Here is a 9,024-nt window from a genome sequence, read left to right on the forward strand (position 1 = left end):
CATGCTACCTGCTCTAAAACTCAGGCTGGAGAGTCTGATTTTCTGGGACATTTTCAAAAAATATTCTAATCAGCCAGTGGTAAAAATTTATTCTATTAAACTGGACCTTTTGAGTATCTGCGGTGGGCAGATCCAGCCCTGTCAGTGAGTTTTAATCTCCGCATCTTTATCCTCCTAGTGAAAAAAGGATTCCCACTCTATGGCTGTGGGGATGGCTCAACACATGACACCTGACATAGGACAGATGAGATCAAAAAGTTTGTTGATCATATGTTTACTGCCCAGGAGAGCAAGATACCATATGTCATGCAGGGGGAGGTTGTACTTGGGAATAGAGTAAACAACCAGGGGCTCTTGAAAGTAAGTTGTCTAGTATTTAGAGTTTGGAGTGATCTTTGTTTTTTATAGGAGGATGTGAAAGGCTTGAGAAAAATTCCATGAGCTGGAAAGAAAAAACATCACTAATCAAGAGAGGCCTTGGTATTTGTTCTTGGTATCCTATAAAGAGGGCTGTGAGATAGGGTTCCTTATCTGGGGGAGTGGGGGGCATCCCTAAAATGGGCCATGGACTTAATGTTAGAAATTGTACTGAAACCTATACCTTCTGATCTTTATTCACACCTCACTGAATGAGGCAGGCTTGGGTACAAAATATATATCACTCAAATATGAAAAGAATGCTAGTGTTACATGGCATGAAAATGAATTTAAATGGGTTGGATCTTGTGAGCATCAAGGGTCAATTAACTTCTCCATCTTCCCTTCTGGTATTCAGAAATTAGTGGTGGGGAGCAGTGAGAAAATATTAGGCCACCCTGTTTGGTATGTGTGCTTCTCAGAAAGCCCACGCTTCCTTCTCTGGTCAATTTCTGGGAACACGATTGATGAAAACTTTACAGGTTTCTGAGAAAAGAAATAATTAAAAGGCTCCAAATTCTATTAGAGATTAATTTTAGATAAGGGCCAAGAAGTATTTAGACACATTAATGGAATTTACTTTATGGCATCAACCAGACACATAAAATGTTTTCTTGATGTGTATTCATTGAAAAACAATGTAGAACACTGAAGCAGAGACAATTATTGTTTTGAGAGCTCTAGATAATTAAAGAGCAATCTCAGTTTATTAACATAGAAGTCTTTCAATTCATTTTGTCTTGGTTACTGGTCATGCTAGATCATTAAAACTTCTTTTAAAAAAGAGCAAGCGTTATTTTCAGTCATAGGATACTTCAAGAGACCCTTCAGGTGGAGAGGAGGTTAAAAGTAGTCAAGAAAAGAGTTGTCAGTAACAAAATCTTTGCATTTTGACATTAGTAATTGCTCTATCTAGGTATTGTTGGGTCCACAGTATTTGTTATGGCAGCCCAAACAAATTAATACAATTTCATACACATCAGTATGTCCTCTTCTTCCTACCTTGTAAGGATTTCAGAATCACTTGAAATGGTATGCTAAATACTTGTAAGAGTAGGGCTGACTACAAAATTTGGGGGTTTCGGTACAAAATGATAATGTTGAGCCCTTCGTTCAAAAATGCTTTCAGAAAAAAATGCCATTTTTAGAAAATATAGTATCTGTATGGTACTAAAATAGACACTTTTTCCTTTCTCCCATGACTTGTCTTTTGACTTGCTATTTTTTATTTCTGAGAAAAAAATGAAATAATTTTAAATTATTGCCATGTGTATCATTAAATTGTATACCTGAAACTCATATTACACTGTATGTTAACTAACTAGAATTTAACTAAAAACTGGGAGAAGCCTAAAATATTTTGGCATGTATTTTTATCATTCATATTTACAGTTGATACCTGAACACAGGTTGAACTGCATGGGTTCATTTATACAGTTTTTTTTTTTTTGATAAATATAGCACAGTACCATAAATGTATTTCATGATTTTTTTTGGTTTATATTTTTAAATTTTTAATTGAAATATAGTTGACATTAGTTTCAATTGTATAACATAGTGATTTACCAATTATTTATGTCATGAAATGCAGTACCATCTGTCACCACATGAAGTTATTACAATATTATTGACTATACTCCCTATGCTATACTTTTCAACCTCATGACTTACTTATAACTGGGAGTTTATACCCCTTAATCCCCCTTACTTATTTTGCCTATCGCTCTACCCACATCACTACTGGCAACCACCAGTTCGTTCTCTGTGAGTCTGTTTCTCCTGTTGTTTGTTCATTTGCTTTTTAGATTCTACATAGGAGTGAAATCATATGATATTTTTCTTTGTCTGAACTTATTTCACTTAGCATAACATCCTTTAGGTCCATCCATGTTGTTGCAAATGGCAGGATCTCATTTTTTTTTATAGCTGGGTAATATTTTGTGTATATATACCATATGTTCTTTATCCATTCATCTATCAATGGACATGTGAGTTGCTTTCATCTCCTAGTCATTGTAGAAAATGGTACATAAATGCAAGGTACATGTATCTTTTCAAATTTTCTCAAATTAGTACCCAGAAGTGGAATTACTAGATCAAATAATATTTCTATTTTTAGTTTTAGAGTAATCTCCATATTGTCTATAGTAGTTGTACCAATTTTATTCATACCAACAGCACACAAGTGTTCCCTTTTCTCCCCATCACCAACACTTCTCTCTCATCTTTATGATACTGGTCATTCTGACTAGTATGAAGTGATATCTCATAGCTGATTTGCATTTCCCTAATGATTAGTGATGATAAACATCTTTTTATGTGTTTGTTGGCCATCTGTGTGTCTTCTTTGCAAAAATGCCTATTTCAGGTACTCTGTACCTTTTTTTTTTTAGTGCCATTTTCATTTAATAAGCCAGTAGTAGAGCAGCCTAAAGACCCTGGCTGTGATCACACCAGGATGTTTTTATGAAGAGTTGCAGGAGAACATGATTGGCAGCTGGCATCGTCTGGCTCACTGAGCTAAGCCAACAGCTCCAGCACCAGCTCCCCGGAGACCACGGCTGGAGACCACGGTTGGAGACTATGGCTGGGGCGTGTAGCGGAGGTACTTCTTGCCCAAGGGGAGTTCTTTGGTGAAGACTCCTTTAGGGAAGATTTTTTTGGCTTCATCTTCAGGGATGGTGGGAAGAACCATCATGCTGTCTCTGTCCTTCCAATCAACCGGGGTAGCAACCCTCTTTTCCGCAGTTAGCTGGAGAGAGGTAATTACTCTGAGAATCTCATCAAAGTTCCTGCCGGTTGTCGCTGGGTAGAGGATGGACAGCTTCAGTTTCTTGTCAGGACCAGAAATAAACACCACACGTGCTTCACAGGCATGCCCTTTTCGTCCTTCTCCGAGGGGTCCAGCATGCCTAACAGGATGGCAAGGTCCCAATTCTTATCATCAGTGATGGGGAAAGGTAATGTTTCTGTGGGCTCCTGACCATTGTAAGCATTGATATCCTTGCTCCAGGCAAGATGGTCTTCAACACTATTTACTGAAAGGGCTATCATCTTGACGTTCTTCTTGGCAAATTCTGGTGCCAGCTTTGCAGCTCTGCCAAGCTCCGTGGTACACACGGGGGTAAAATCCCGAGGGTGGGAGAAGAGAATGCCCCATGAGTCTCCCAGACAGTCGTGAAACGGATGTGGCCGATGGTAGTATTGGCCTCGAAGTTGGGAGCCTCGTCCCCGAGAAGGAGACCTCCGGGCATGGTGGCAGCGGTGACGTGGGAAGACGAGGACGAGCAGCAGGGACAGCCACCCGCTTGTCGGCTCTGGCGGTGTAGCTCTTTTTTGTTTTTTTTTTAAGAGAGAAAGAGAACATGAGTTAGTAGAGGGGCAGAGAGAGAGGGAGAGCCCAATGTGGGGCTCAGTCCTACAACCCTGAGTTCATGACCTGAGCCAAAATTGAGTCAAACACTTAACTAATTGAGTCACCCACATGCCCTGCTCTGCTCATTTTTAATCAGATTATTACTATTTACTTTTTGGGGTGCTGAGTTATATAAGTTCTTTACCCATTTTGGTTGTTATCTCTTTATTAGATATAGGATTTGCAAATATCTTTTCCCTGCTCAGTAGGTTACCTTGTCATTTGGTTGGTGGTTTCCTTTGCTGTGCAAAAACTTTTCAGTTTGATGTAATCCCAGTTGTTTGTTTTTCTCGTTGTTTCCTTTGCCTAAGGAGACAGATCCAAAAAAATATTGCTAAGATTGATGTCCAAAAGATGACTGCCTATGTTTTCTTCTAGGAGTTTTATGGTTTCAGATCTTACATTTAGATCTTTCATCTATTCTGAGTTTATTTATTTTTGTATACAGTGAAAGAAAATTGGTCCAGTTTTCCCATTACCATTTAATGAAGAGACTGTCTTTTCCTCATAGTATATTTTTGCCTCTGTTGTCATAGATTGACCATGTAAACATTGGTTTACTTTTAGGCTCTCAGTTCTATTCTGTTGGTTTATATGTCTGGTTTTGTGCCAGTACCATACTGTTTTGATTACCTTAGCTTTGTAGTATAGTTTGAAATCTGGGATTGTGAGAACTCCAGCTTTGTTCTTTTCTCAAGATTGCTTTAGTTATTTGAGGTCATAGTGATTCCGTACAAATTTGTGGCATTGCGTTGTAGTTCTATTAAAAAAACTGCTGTTCGAATGTTGATAGGGATTAATTGATCTGTAGATTGCATTGATAGTATGGACATTTTAATTCTTCTACTCCATGAGCATGGTGTATCTTTCCATTTGTGTTGTCTTCAGGTTTTGTTTTGTTTTTAATCAGTATCTTGTAGTTTTGGGAATACAGGTCTTTAACCTCTTTGGTTAAGTTTACTACTAGTATTTTAGTCTTTTTCATGCAATTATAAATGAGATTGTTTGCTTTTTCTGCTATTTCATTATTAGTGCATGGGAATGCAAAAGAGTTCTGTATATTGACTTTGCATCTTGCAACATTACTGAATTCATTTATTTGTTCTAATTTTTGTTGGGCTCTTTATAATTTTCTATATGTATTTTCTTGTCACCTGAAATAGGGACACTTTTACTTCCTTCTTGCCAACTTGGATGTCTTTAATTTCTTATCTGATTTTCATGGGTAGGATTTTCAGTACTCTGTTGAATAAAAGTGGTAAGAGTAGATATACTTATTCTAAAGTATATCTGACCATAAAGGAAAAGCTTACAGATTTTCATTATTGACATTTGCAGTGGGTTTGTCATATATGACTTTTATTATGTTTACATATGTTCTTTCTAAACCCATTTTGCTCAGGGTTTTAATCATGAATATATGTTGAATTTATCAAATGCCTTTTCTACATCTGTTGAGATGATCATATAATTTTTATCATTTATTTTGTTAGTGTGGTATATCATGTTGATTTATGTACATTGAACTATTGTACCTCTGGAATAAATCCCACTTGATTGTGGTGAATGATCTTTTTAATGTATTGTTGAATTTGGTTTGCTAATATTTTACTGAGGACATTTACATCTATGTTCATTAGGGATATTGGTCTGTAATTTATTATTATTATTATTATTATTATTTTTTTGGTAATGTCTTTGGTTTTGCTGGCTTCATAGAATGAATTTAGAAGCATTCCTCCCTTCTCTATTTTTTGGAATAGCTTAAGAAAGATAGGTATTAAATCTTCTTTAACAGTTTGGTAGAATTCACTTGTGATGCATCTGTCCCTGGATTTCCATTTGCTGAAAATCTTAAAATTACCAATTCAATTTCATTACTAGTAAACGGTCTGTTCATATTTTTGTATTTCTATCTATTTCAGTTTTGGAAGACTGTATGTTTCTGGGAATTTATTAATTTCTTCTTGGTTGTCCAATTTTTGGAATGTAATTTTTTGTATTTCTATGGTGTCTGTTGTAAATTCTCTTTCATTTCTGATTTTATTTCTTTGAGTTCTCTCTGTATATAATTTGTTATTATTTCCATTTCTACCCTTATAAGTCATTGATTTACTACTGTTACTACATGTTTAATTTTAAAATAATTTCTTTCTTTCCTAAGTTTTATCTACTTATGGCCATTTCTTTCCACTTAAAGAATTCTCCTTAACATTTCTTATAATGCTGGTTTAGTGGTGATGAACTCCTTTAAATTTTCTTTGGGAAATGCTTTCTGTCTCTTTTAATTCTGTAGGAGAAACCTGCTGGGTTTCTTTGTTGTAGGTAGAGTATTCTTTGTTGTAGGTTTTTTACCTTTCAAGATTTTGAATCTATCATGTCATGTAAAATTTCTTCAAGCATGTAAAATTTTGCTGAAAACATAGCTGACAATTTTGTGGGGTTTTACTTGTATGAAACTGTTTGCTTTTTTCCTGCTGCATTTAAAACTCTTTTATTTTTGTTAATTGTTATGTGTCTCATTGCCAGCCTCCTTGAGTTCATTTTGTTGGGGCTCTCTTCACATGACTAGGTTTCTTTCTTCAATTTAGGGAAGTTTTCAGCTATTATGTCTTCAAATAAGTTTTCTGCCCCCTTGTTTTCTCTTCTCTTTCTGGGAATCCTATAATGGGATTATTATGCTTGATAATGTTGTTACCCTCATTTGTTTTTCTTCTCTTTTTCCTGTTCAGCTGGATTACTTTCTATTACCTTTTCTTCTCAATCATCGATTCATTCTTCTGTACCCTCTAAAGTCTTGACTATTTTTATGACCATTACTTTGAAGTCTTTATCTGTCATATTGCTTATTTCTGTTTCATGTAACCTTTTTTTCTGTGATTTTAATTTGGGACATATTCCTCTGTCTCCTCATTTTGTCTCACTTTTTTTGTTTGTTTCCTTATTATGTAGATCTGCTCTATCTTTTGATCTTTAAAGCACTGGCTTTGTAGAAGAGGGCTCTTTTGGTGTCCTATAACATAGTCATCTCTGGTCACAAGAACTAGGTAGTCTATTCATGTCCACTCTGTGACTGTGTGTGTCCTTCATTTGTGGCTGAGCTGTGACTGCTGGAGGCGTACTGGTGTGCAGGGCTTTCTCTCAGTGAAGCTGACTATGAGGCCCAATTGCACCAACCCTGGGTGCACTGATGGGCAAGACTTGCTTCCATTTTTCCCAAGTATTGTGTAGAAGCAGCTTTGGAGGGACATCTTCTGGGGCAAGTGGTTGTTGAATCAGGTGGGAATGCCAGGGCAGTACTTACGGTGGTAGAAAAGTAGATGGAGAATGTCAGCCCTGGCTCCTGAAAGTCCCTGGCTATCTAGGCATGGAGAGGGCAAGACAAAGGTCATCTGTCAGCATTTTTGTTCCCAGAGAAAGCTCCTACAGATCCTACCCTTACTGCATTTGTCCTGAAATTAGTTTATAAATCTCCTTATATATATGTATATCTCAGGGACTTTACAAATTACTGCTTCTAGGATGTGTCTCAGGCCAAGTTATTTAGCATGCTGACTCTTGAAGGGTGGAAACTCAGTTTTCTTTAGCCCTTCGGCTCTCCCAGAATTAAGCCCTGATGATTTTCAAAGCTAGACATTACGGGAACTTGCTTTTCCAATGTGAGCCCCTAGAGCTAGGGATTTTAGGGGTGCCAGATGGGGGGGCTTGATCCCCTCACTTTTTTTGTTAATGACAACCCACACATAGGAGGGACATGTCAGGTTGCTGATTCCCAGTTACAACTCTGCCCTTCCTACCTTTTCTGATATGGTCTTCTCTCTATGACTAGCTGAGGAAGATCTGTTCAGGCAGTCTTCAAAACTTCTTCAGAGTGAGCTGCAATACTTGAGGTTATTTCCTTGGTGTGTCCATGGGAGGAGGTGCACTCAGGATCCTCCTACTCCAGCATCTTTCTCTGAGGTCTCTCCCTTATGATTTTCTTTCTTTCTTTCTTTTTTATTTATTTATTTATTTGACAGAGAGAGAGAGGTCACAAGTAGGCAGAGAGGCAGGCAGAGAGAGAGAGGGGGGGAAGCAGGCTCCCCGCCGAGCAGAGAGCCCGATGCGGGACTCGATCCCAGGACCCTGAGATCATGACCTGAGCCGAAGGCAGAGGCTTAAACCACTGAGCCACCCAGGCGCCCCTCCCCTATGATTTTCTTAATAGTATTTTCTTTTCTCTAGCTTACTTTGTTGTAAGAATACAGTATTTTATATTTATATGTGTTAATTGTTTATGTTATTGTAAGTCTTCTGGTCAACAGTAGGCTATCAGTAGTTAAATTTTTAGGAAGTTAAAAGTTAAACATGGATTTTTTTTTTTAAAGATTTTATTTATTTATTTGACAGAGAGAAATCACAAGAGAGGCAGGCAGAGAGAGAGGAAGGGAAGCAGGCTCTCCGCTGAGCAGAGAGCCCAATGTGGGACTCGATCCCAGGACCCTGAGATCATGACCTGAGCTGAAGGCAGTGGCTTAACCCACTGAGCCACCCAGGTGCCCCTGGATTTTCTTTTTGACATGCCTAAGTCCCACACTGTTCAAGGGTCATCTGTATATTGTACAATGCAAATTTAAATATTAAACATTTAACCTGTATGCAGAACCACTAAACTTGTACAATTCTTATTTTGTAGTTTGCCATATGTATTTTGTCCTCACCAGAATAGCAAAAACATAGCACAAAACTAATGCAACTGTTTTTACTTCACTTCTTGGTACAAATGTACTCTATTCAAACCCACTACTTAGAGTTTTCTGATGTGTCAGGAAGGATATAATGGAAAAAAAAAAAAAGGATGATGGGTTGCCCTATCTTTTCTTTCTATGCCATCATTTCCAGTGTAGGTTATTGGCTAATACAGGGAAGTCACAGAAACAAGTAAGGATACAGTAGGATTCTTTGGTTATTTGCGTTTCTTAGAATATTACTGTCACCTTTCTGTATTTGGAACAAGTTCTGGTTTGATCTGAAAGCCTGGCCTCTTGGTACCCCTGCTCATCTGTAGTACATATACACATTTCCGTTGTCTTTCCTTTGAATCTTGCTGTATACCCATAAATTGTGGCTCCCACTGGCATTTTGTGGTCCTCAGGCATTGTGAATTCTATATGCAAATAAAATGGCAAACACAGGGGACACACCTATTTCCC

General features: G+C 37.6%; 1 pseudogene; it reads right to left on the reverse strand.

Moving 5' to 3' along the window:
- Nucleotides 1-2,797: 2,797 nt before the first annotated feature.
- LOC123925938 lies at nt 2,798-3,695 on the reverse strand (annotated as a pseudogene).
- Nucleotides 3,696-9,024: the final 5,329 nt, after the last annotated feature.

This window comes from Meles meles, chromosome 15 (assembly GCF_922984935.1).
Source record: "Meles meles chromosome 15, mMelMel3.1 paternal haplotype, whole genome shotgun sequence".
NCBI lineage: Eukaryota > Metazoa > Chordata > Mammalia > Carnivora > Mustelidae > Meles > Meles meles.